Raw genomic sequence first — 10,254 nt, 5'->3', positions numbered from 1 at the left:
TAAATCAACCTTTCGAATACATAATTATTCTACCATGGGAACCAATTGCAATGTTCCATGTGGCGACCCTAAACCACTCGAAAATATATGATTTTACCATACATAATTAAGAATGTTCCAAGGCATATTGCAAACAGTCAATAGCAAAAGGATAGAAACTAATTGTCGCAACTTTGTTTTAAAGTAATCTACCTGTATTCCACATTCTACAAATACGTGAAAGCAATGCAAGACCTCCATGAAAAAAATAAAGAAGAAATGGCCGTTTAGTTTTTAACGTTTTAGTTCAAACAACTATATATATTTTTTTTTAATATACGTGGTGACTATTTTCTCCGCGGAAGAAAGCTTTTGGACACAAGATAACATGCTTTCTTCAGAACTCAAATAACCTTCCTGTATTTGCCATTACATTGCAGTTATTGTATCAAGAAAACAATTTTAGAAGCTCATGTCATTTTACAGAAAATTAAAATCTACATTGATTGTTACAACAAAAACACACTGTGACTGTCACAGCAGTTTATGTACATTTTATGACCGGAAAAACTTGAATGAAATGTCCATTACAGATAATTTAGGACATGCAGGCCATAAAAGCACTGAACGGTGTATTACATTTTTGTCAATCGTGAGTTAAGTTGTAGTAAAAAGACTTGTCTGAGATTAGACCAAACTGGAAAACTTCACCTGTTAAAAACATACTCAATTAAACATGCATGATATCAACAAACATGACATAACATGATTTTTATTTCATCTATACCATGCATAAAATTTGCTTTGCAATCCAGTTTAAAAGAAATGTGCTACCAGATACCTGTTTGGAAAACAGAAATGATGATAAATAACGTATCATCTTTGTACCAGTATCAAGAACACAAACTGGAAGATTCGTAATGATTTTTCCATTGTTCGTTTTGTCTACGCTGCTATGAGTGACAATATACTGTAAAGGTCATTCAAACATGTGTACCTTCATCTTATTCATATAATGCCGTATAAATCGTTTAATCAAGTCAAGTCAAATCAAAGTTTATTCGGCAAAAAATATACATGTTCATCGCCAATTACAATGTGGCGGTACATACATATACCACAGAAAAGTATGATTCATATACGGTATGGGTGGAATGTACAATCAAATTTAAATATATCTAGCATAATGAATATATATACACAAAAGTAAATAACATTTAATTCATTACATTAGCATAAAAATAGTCATCCAATTGCTTCATTTCTTTTAGTGTTGCAAACTAAATGTATTTTCCTTAACTGACAAGCTTAGTTCTTTAAGTATTTGAATAAAATTATATGAACACTAGGCCATACACAATAATATTTTTAATATTGTTTCATTTAATCATAATAAAAAAGACAAACCAATAAGAAATGATATTCATTTTCAATTTGATGCATCATTGGCAAAAATGTTATAAACTTAGTAGCCGATAATTTACTTCATACTTAAAGCTAAATTTCCCCTTTACCCGTTAAATTCATTAACAGATAACAATATTGCAACAATTGACGAAACAGTATACAATATTTTTATCATTGATATTAGTTTCTGTTCACAACAAGGAGAGAATGAATATATTTATTAGAGTGACAACTAAGTGGACCTATTTACAAATGTACTAGAACAAAATGAATTATCAACAAAACTAATATTACCTTTCATATGCAGATGTTCAATTGAAAACCACATTGCATACGTGCTATTGTAGATAATCTGATCTTTTGTACTATACATCACGATTATGTAACCCTTATCATGCTGGGCACGACTGATTCTGCCTTTGCGACCAGTGTAGCATCTGGTCGGCATGCACATCCGTGCAGTTTGATCAAGATCTGCGCTGTTCGCCATTCAGTCAGTATCTTTTTAGTAAGCACCCGGACGTATTAACAGTTAATGGTGCTGTCCAAATTGAAAGATGGACAAGTTCATTATAGAAATTAAGCAGGGTAAGGGTTAAAAACAATATGATTAAGCAACCAACCTGATATAACATTCACGCATTTCAAGAGAGTTTTGTTTAACATAATTGCCTAAGGAATCTACCTTTTCTGCAGCTGATTTCCATCTAGATAATGACAAAAGTAATGCGATTTATCTCATGTAGAAAAAAAGTGATATGATCCGTAACTCGCAATGTTCATCAATTTGTTAATAATTACAAATGGTTTAAATTCATATTTGACAAAGGAAATCTAGTAGCAACCTTACTAATAGATAACTGACTGCTATTATAAACGTATGTTCTATTGCTAATATCCTTAAAGGCTCAGTTATATGTTGTCCTTAATAAAGCAAACCTTTTCTTGTGCGATAGTAATAAATGCTTTTTTTTTCAAAATCTGTAATGGCTGTATATTAACCATTACAGCACTAAAACTTTATTATGTGATTCAAGTCCTACAATTGCCTTCAATGTTGCCTTAAAATGCAAAACAGTGTCCCCACCTAAAACATATTGAATGACAAAAAAGTAACACATTCTGTTTATAAAATACGCCGAGAATAAATAGATTTCTTTTTTCAAAAGATTTTTTTGCACGTTTCATTTCATTTTTCTAAAGACAAGACATTTCTAAAAAGTATAGTAAGTGCTACAATTCTTTTGTGATCAAAAAAGAAAATAATTTACCATATCAAAGGTCAGTACACGTATGCCACGAGCGTTTCCTAAGTTGAAAAGCTTTAGAAAAGTCAGATTGTGTCCCTCGATATCGGGGACTATATTTAGAACTGTTTTTCTCAAATTCTCCACGTGACCTCAGGACAGTTTTGACAGTGTCCAAATTTCTGAAATAACTAAACTTTTAGCGACAATATATTATAATTTATACAGGGCTCGAAAATCGTCAGGAAGATCAAAGATTAAAGCTCGTATTATACGAATGGGGATGTTTACTGCTGACCAACTGATAATGTTATTTGAAATTCAAACATCAATGAAGTCTTTTCCCTTCCCTTATTGTCATGGCTCTCCTTGTTTAAAATATAGCCTTGTATTTTTGTTAAAACATAGTTTGCTGAGTTTCTTTTAAGTTATTTCAGTTGAAGTACAGCATTTCTTCAAAATACTTTTGTCATTCTGCACAGGGTTTGATAACGTAGACAATATATTTAGACCCTAAGGTAGAGATGGTACCTACCCAAATAAATCAAAGGGGGACAACTCTTAATTGATCAATAAACTGAAGCCAACATTAAACATTGATCAAAAGTGGAAGAAAAATCAGATAGGTCCTTTTCCAAACAACTTATCAGGCAGACAAAATATGACCTACATTTGTTTAAATCCCTTTGTATTCAATATACAATATGCATGCTTTTCTCATGACTTACAGTGACAGTTATTTTGTAAGTTGTAGTGAGGCCCTGATAGAAAGTTTAGTAATGCATGAAGATTATATAGAATAATGCATACATTCCTTTGAAGAAAATTAACAACATTAAGAAACATTATTAAGTTTTGATCTTTTAGCCAAAGTTGTTTATTTATTGTTCTCAATGGTGATACATTGGTTTTCACAACATTTATATATCAAAATATAAAATGTATATATCCAACAATGAGAAATAACAAAAAAAGTTAAATTGGTAACACAAAAATTCATTTTCGTCAAATATAATTACAATGTTTTAAGGTAGTTGTTTAAGGTAGTAGACTGGTCAGGCTTTTTTCACTGCATACGGTAGTTGTTTTGAAAAAAACAACAACACTTCTCGAACCCGCGCAAAGATGGAAAACATTACGAAATTATTTAAAGAACGGAGATAGACAGCAAACAATCACTTATTTTCGTGTTTTACAGCGTCTTTTCGTGATTTAAATTTACGACATCATGAATTACCTCCCTTCACGCGGCAACTGCTTTACAGCGCAGCAGGAAATGACCATGTACAAAACAATGTTTTTTTTGAAAGCTGCAAAGAATAGAATGAGGGAAGCGATGAAAGAGAGGTGGAAGGCGGGAGTTCGATGAAGTGTAACAGAACCTCCGATTACAACAATGTCAGTGGATCTCGATCTTGTAAGTTAGAGTGGTATACTTTTACCACGCTACAAACATGATAAATTTTGTTGATTGCAGTGGTTAGGATTACGGATCGGAGGCGTACAGCATTAATTATACAGGCTTTATTATGTATTTGGTACATGTATAACTGTTCAAATACTTCCGTAATTCTAGCATATCCACATTATACAGGCTTGCCAGTGAAGTTGGGAAAAAAAAATAATTTTTTCAAGGTCAGGGAATTTTCAGGGAATTTTGAAATTGGCAGTGGCTAGGTAGCCGGTTCCGGCTACATAGACCAAATGCCTAGGTAGCCGGTTCTGGCTACGTATAGCCTACTAAAGGTCTAGGTAGCCGGCCCTATAATCATTATTATATGTATACCAGCTGTATTGTAGAGGATGATTATATTATTTTGATATTTGAGTACCATTATCTATCTTTATGATGCATCTTTTAATCGATAGTCTAGATCACAGACGAAAAGGAATCTACATTTGTCTCTAAGATGACTGATCAAACTTAGAGCAACTTTTTTTGTTTGAAAAGATACGCAAAGAGCAAGTTCATTCATGAAAATGACCCCACTATCTGATTGTATGAAAAATATTTCTTAGGATTTAAATTTTAATGGCCCATTTACGAATTATAAACCGGTCAATAGAGAATTTGTTTTACATGCAGGCAAATCAAATATATGTCCGTACTTATTATGTCAGACATGACACAGTCATTTTCCAACTGACTGCTTAACTCATTCATATTAACCATGGCTCAATTATCAGGTTTCCGATTTTTCGTTTTGATTCTTGTTCCTTATTTTTAATGAAGTTAGCACTGTTCCTGTTTTATTTGAATAACCGTTCAATTACAGATTCGATTAAATCTTGCGAACTGTTCTATATTCCGTATACATGACCCCGCGATCACATTTAATCAAGCTCGCCAATTTTCCCGGAAATGAAAATATATCGAGTAATAAATAGTAAATATCATACAAATAGTCATAAAAAAGTATGCTGCTGACAACAAAAAAGCAGTCAAGCTTCAGCTTTGTCAATAAAACAAGTGCTGAGAAACAGGCCACCGCAATAAAGTCTCGGGATTCGGTAAGGTAAGCAAACTCCGATGACAAATTAAACACATCCTCGGACCAAGCCCGGTTATGAAACATTTGATAAAACACTGTACACAAGTGAAGCTGGTACTGACCCACCGAAATCTGAAGGTTTTACTGACCGGTCTTTGTCTTCAGAGTTTTTTGTGACTTTATTTATGCAATTTACTAGACACTTTCAAGAGACAAACAACAGAAAAATTGGGGAAAAAATTGTATTGTATTTGTAATGTGACATACAATGCTGAATTAAATTTCATATAATGGTAAAACTTATTTTTGAAATTTCCCTATTTTCAGGTTTTACGCGCCATTTTTCCCAACCGAATGGGCCCCTGGCCCCAGCTTTGAAATGGTAAAAGAATCCCTGGTTTCTGGAAACAGTATAATATATAGCATCACTAATGATATTTAAGTTTTTTTATTTATTCGCTGCTGCCTTCTTTTTAGCCCACCATCATGAGATGGTGCGCTATTCAAATCACTCTGCGTCCGTGATCCGTCGTCCTTCCGTCCGTTAACAATTTCTCGTTTTCGCATCTCCTCAGAAACTACCAAGTGGATTTTGACCAAACTTTGTCAGAATGATGTATTGGTACCCTAAATGTGTCCCCCTGAATATCAGACTGGTTCAACAATTTTGGAGTGAGTTATGGCCCTTTGTTTATTTTTATAATTTACATAGATTTATATAGGGAAAAACTTTAAAAATCTTCTTGTTCAAAACAACAGGGCCTAGGGCTTTGATATTTGGTATGAAGCATCATCTAGTGGTCCTCTACCAAATTTGTTCAGATTATTTCCCTGTTCCGAAATAAAATTTGACCTTGATTTTGACCTAGTGACCTACTTTCACATTTCTCAAGCTACAGCCTTCAAATTTGGACCACTTGCATAGTTTTGTGTACCGAAATGAACTTTGACCTTAAGATTGACCTAGTGACCTACTTTCACATTTCTGTAGCTACATGCTTCAAATTTAGTTCACATGCATAGGATTGTGTACCGAAACAAACTTTGACCTTGACATTGACCTAGTGACCTACTTTCACATTTTTGAAGGTACAGACTTCAAATTTGGACCACATGCATAGGTTTGTGTTCTGAAGTTAAATTTGACCTTGATTTTGACCTAGTGACCTACTTTCACATTTCTCAAGCTACATCTTTCAAATTTGAACCACAAGAATAGTTTTGTGTACTGAAATGAACTTTGATCTTGAGATTGACCTAGTGTTCTACTTCCACATTTCTGAAGGTACAGGCTTCAAATTTGGACCACTTGCATAGTTTTGTGTTCCGAAATAAAATTTGACCTCGATTTTGACCTAGTGACCTACTTTCACATTTCTCAAGCTGCAGCCTTCATATTTGAACCACATGCATAGTTTTATGTACCGAAATGAACTTTGATCATGAGATTGACCTAGTGACCTATTTTGCATACTTGTTTACCATCATGACCCCAGTCTGTAAAAAGGAGGAGGCAACTCTATCAAGCACTTTGACTGAATTATGGCCCCTTTTCGACTTAGAATATGCTTATTGTAATGTAAGTTTTACTCATTGCTTATATTATACTATCAAGCTCTGAGAATAGTCGAGCGCGCTGTCCACTGACAGCTCTTGTTTCTTTATCTCCCCTATATATACTATTTTTACTATCTAACTGTTAGATATTATCTAAACACTCACAGTCAAGAATGGCTTGAATAGTATCTTTGACAAAGTGTGTTCATGAATTCTTAAAATTTACAGGTCTACAAGAAGTTGAATGTGTCACCAGGACAACACACTTTAGTACTTGCAGCATTGAAAGACAATCAGCATACAAAGCGTAGACAGTACCAAAGTACAGTGGAAGCCAAACAGTTGAGGAGGCAAAATAAAGATAAAAGGTACATTATTTATATCAAATATATCGTTCGTCACAATGTTAACTTTTTGCATGAAGGCACTTTACTCAACAATCACTGCACACAGGACCTTCAAACTTCACATGCTGATAGTACTTATTGAGTACACGACCCCTTCTGATTTTTGGGTCACCAGGTCAAAGGTCAAGGACACAGGGGCCAAAGCATCAAAGTACACTTCGGGGGCAATTGAATGCTAAATAAAATGTTGCACACAATTTTGACCGGATGCATCCATATACTAAACATTATAATGCAACATACTAACTCTCACTAACAATGTGTATATTTTAGGATAAGCACACCCCGAGACAACAATGATATGGATTTTGACAAAGCATGTCCCTGAATCATGGATCATATGTTGTAAAACCTTTACGTAATTGTATACTTTACATTTAAAACATGTTCTGTACCTTTAATTACAGGACAAAATCACTAGCAATGTTTGGAGGTACGAGAGGGACCAACCTACCAATCAGGCATTGATTTAGAAGAAAATGTTGATATGGAAGCTATTCCCGCTCCGATGTATCAGCCATGTCCTGAAGATGACCCAATTATGGCTGACGATTCAATCTGTAGGGTTGTCTTTGACCTTGAAACAACTGGTCTGGGTATGTTCTAATTACTTAAAGGTTATTTGAAGTAAAATTAGATAGATTCTTCTGTGTAAATAAAGACTTGGATGTCAGAATGTTTATCTCAATGATATCTAGGTCAAGTTTAAAACTGGGTCAAATGACCTTGAAAACTAGGTCGCTAGGTCAAATTACTAAAAAAGGCTCCTGAACACATTAGAGGTGGTCATTGTGGTCCAATCTTCATCAAACTTGGTCAGAATATTTAATACAATGACATCTAGCTCAAGTTCAAAACTGGGTCGCATGACCATAAAAGCTAGGTCACTAGGTCAAATTATTGACAAAGCTCGTGAACACTGTAGAGGTAGTAATTTTCTTCATCTCAGTTAATAAGAATTCTTTGGAACCTACAATCTAGATATTTGATATGTGACATCATCGAACGAGCTTCTTCCAATAAAGTCGGTGGCATTGCATTGTCTAAATTTATGCATTCTCGATGTTTTTGTTTTTTTCAGAGAGAGATTCACATATAACAGAACTTGCGGCTGAAACTGTATATTCCACAAACAACAGTACAGATACCTTTCATCGTTTCATTATTTCCAAGAAACCTATTTCTAACCAGGCTTCCAAGATACAACTGGCATAACAGTAAAAGGCAGACAGTTGTTTAAAAATGCGGCTCTCGTCAACAATTCTGTTTCTGTATCAAGAGCCTTAACTTCATTCCTTGATTTTTTTAAACAAAAACAAAAGATTATTCTTGTTGGTCACAATATAAAAACATTTGATAGCCTTGTTCTTGTTAATACTCTGGAAAATGTTAACATGATGGAAGATTTTCGAAATATAGTCATTGGATTTGAGGACACACGGAAACTGTTCATGATTAATAATCCAGAGCTGAAAAGCTACTTGCAGGAAAATTTAGTTGGCCAGCTGCTTGGCCAAGAATATCAAGCACACAGTGCATCTGAGGATGTGAAAGCGTTGAAGGCTTTGTATACAACTGAAGATGTTGGGAAACATGTACATGCAAAATGTCTATTTTCTGTTGCATATTTTATCCTCGGCCTTAATTATTCACAAAGAGTCCGGAGAAATTTACCCTCACTTCAAAGAATGATTGACATGAAAGTGTTAACACAATCTATGGCAAGAAGAGTTACCGGAAGTGGATTGGTTTTTAGCTCACCTGAGCCAAAGGCTCATGGTGAGCTATTGTGACCGCTCAATGTCCGGCGTCCGTCATGCGTCGTCCGTCCGTCAACATTTCCTAAAAAAATCTTCTTCTTGAAAACCACTGGGCAGAATTACACCAACCTTCACAGGAATGATCCTTGGGAAGCCCCCTTTCAAAATTGTTCAAAGAATTGAATTCCATGCAGAACTCTGCTTGCCATGGCAACCGGAAGGAAAAACTTTAAAAATCTTCTTCTCAAAAACCAGAAGCCCTAGAGCTTAGATATTTAGTGTGAAGCATTGCCTAGTAGATCTCTACCAATTTTGTTCAAATCATGACCCTGGGGTCAAAATTGACCCCGTCCCAGGGGTCACTTGATTTTACATAGGAAAATCTTAAAAAATCTTCTTCTCCAAAACCAGAAGTCCTAGAGCTTAGATATTTGACATGTAGCATTGCCTAGTGGACCTCTACTAAAATTGTTCAAATCATGACCCCGGGATCAAAATTGACCCCGCCCCAGGGGTCACTTGATTTTACATAGAAAAGTCTTCAAAAATTTTCTTAAAATAAACCAGAAGGCCTAGAGCTTAGATATTTCACATGCTAGTGGACCTCTACAAAATTTGTTCAAATCATGACCCCCGGGGTCAAAATTGACTCCGCTCCAGGGGTCATTTGATTTTACATAGGAAAATCTTCAAAAATTTTCTAAAAATAAACCAGAAGGCCTAGAGCTTAGATATTTCACATGTAGCATGGCCTAGTAGACCTCTACAAAATTTGTTCAAATCATGACCCCCGGGGTCAAAATTGACCACGCCCCAGGGGTCACTTGATTTTACATAGGAAAATCTTAAGAAATCTTCTTCTCAAAAACCAGAAGCCCTAGAGCTTAGATATTTGACATGTAGCATTGCCTAGTGGACCTCTACTAAAATTGTTCAAATCATGACCCCAGGATGAAAATTGACCCCGCCCCAGGGGTCACTTGATTTTACATAGGAAAATCTTCAAAAATTTTCTAAAAATAAACCAGAAGGCCTAGAGCTTAGATATTTCACTTGTAGCATTGCCTAGTGGACCTCTACAAACTTTGTTCAAATCATGTCCCCCGGGGTCAAAATTGACCCTGCCCCAGGGGTCACTTGATTTTACATAGAAAAATCTTAAATTTTTTTCTAAAAATAAACCAGAAGGCCTAGATCTTAGATATTTGACATGTAGCATTGCCTAGTAGACTTCTACAAAATTTATTCAAATCATGACCCAGCTGTAGGGGTTACTTGATTGTACATAGAGAAATCTTCATAAATTTGCTTAAAATAAACCATAAGGCCTAGATCTTAGATATTTGATATGTAACATTGCCTAGTAGACTTCTACAAACATTGTTCAAATCATGACCCCCGGGGT

At 35.0% G+C, this 10,254-nt stretch overlaps 1 long non-coding RNA gene across 2 annotated transcripts; it reads left to right on the top strand.

The window, feature by feature from the left end:
- Window positions 1-3,893: 3,893 nt before the first annotated feature.
- On the top strand, window positions 3,894-10,026 carry LOC123561307 (uncharacterized). Of its 2 annotated transcripts, none has more exons than XR_008367988.1 (4): window positions 3,894-4,050; window positions 6,911-7,050; window positions 7,497-7,685; window positions 8,171-10,026. It is a non-coding gene; the product is annotated as an uncharacterized LOC123561307 (long non-coding RNA). The 2 variants fall into 2 exon arrangements; XR_008367989.1 differs by lacking the exon at window positions 3,894-4,050 and adding an exon at window positions 5,042-5,149.
- The last annotated feature ends 228 nt before the right edge of the window (window positions 10,027-10,254 follow it).

Source organism: Mercenaria mercenaria, chromosome 17 (assembly GCF_021730395.1).
Source record: "Mercenaria mercenaria strain notata chromosome 17, MADL_Memer_1, whole genome shotgun sequence".
In the NCBI taxonomy this organism is placed as follows: domain Eukaryota; kingdom Metazoa; phylum Mollusca; class Bivalvia; order Venerida; family Veneridae; genus Mercenaria; species Mercenaria mercenaria.
Note: the sequence above shows the minus strand (reverse complement) of the source record. Positions and strands in the feature narration are given on the sequence as shown.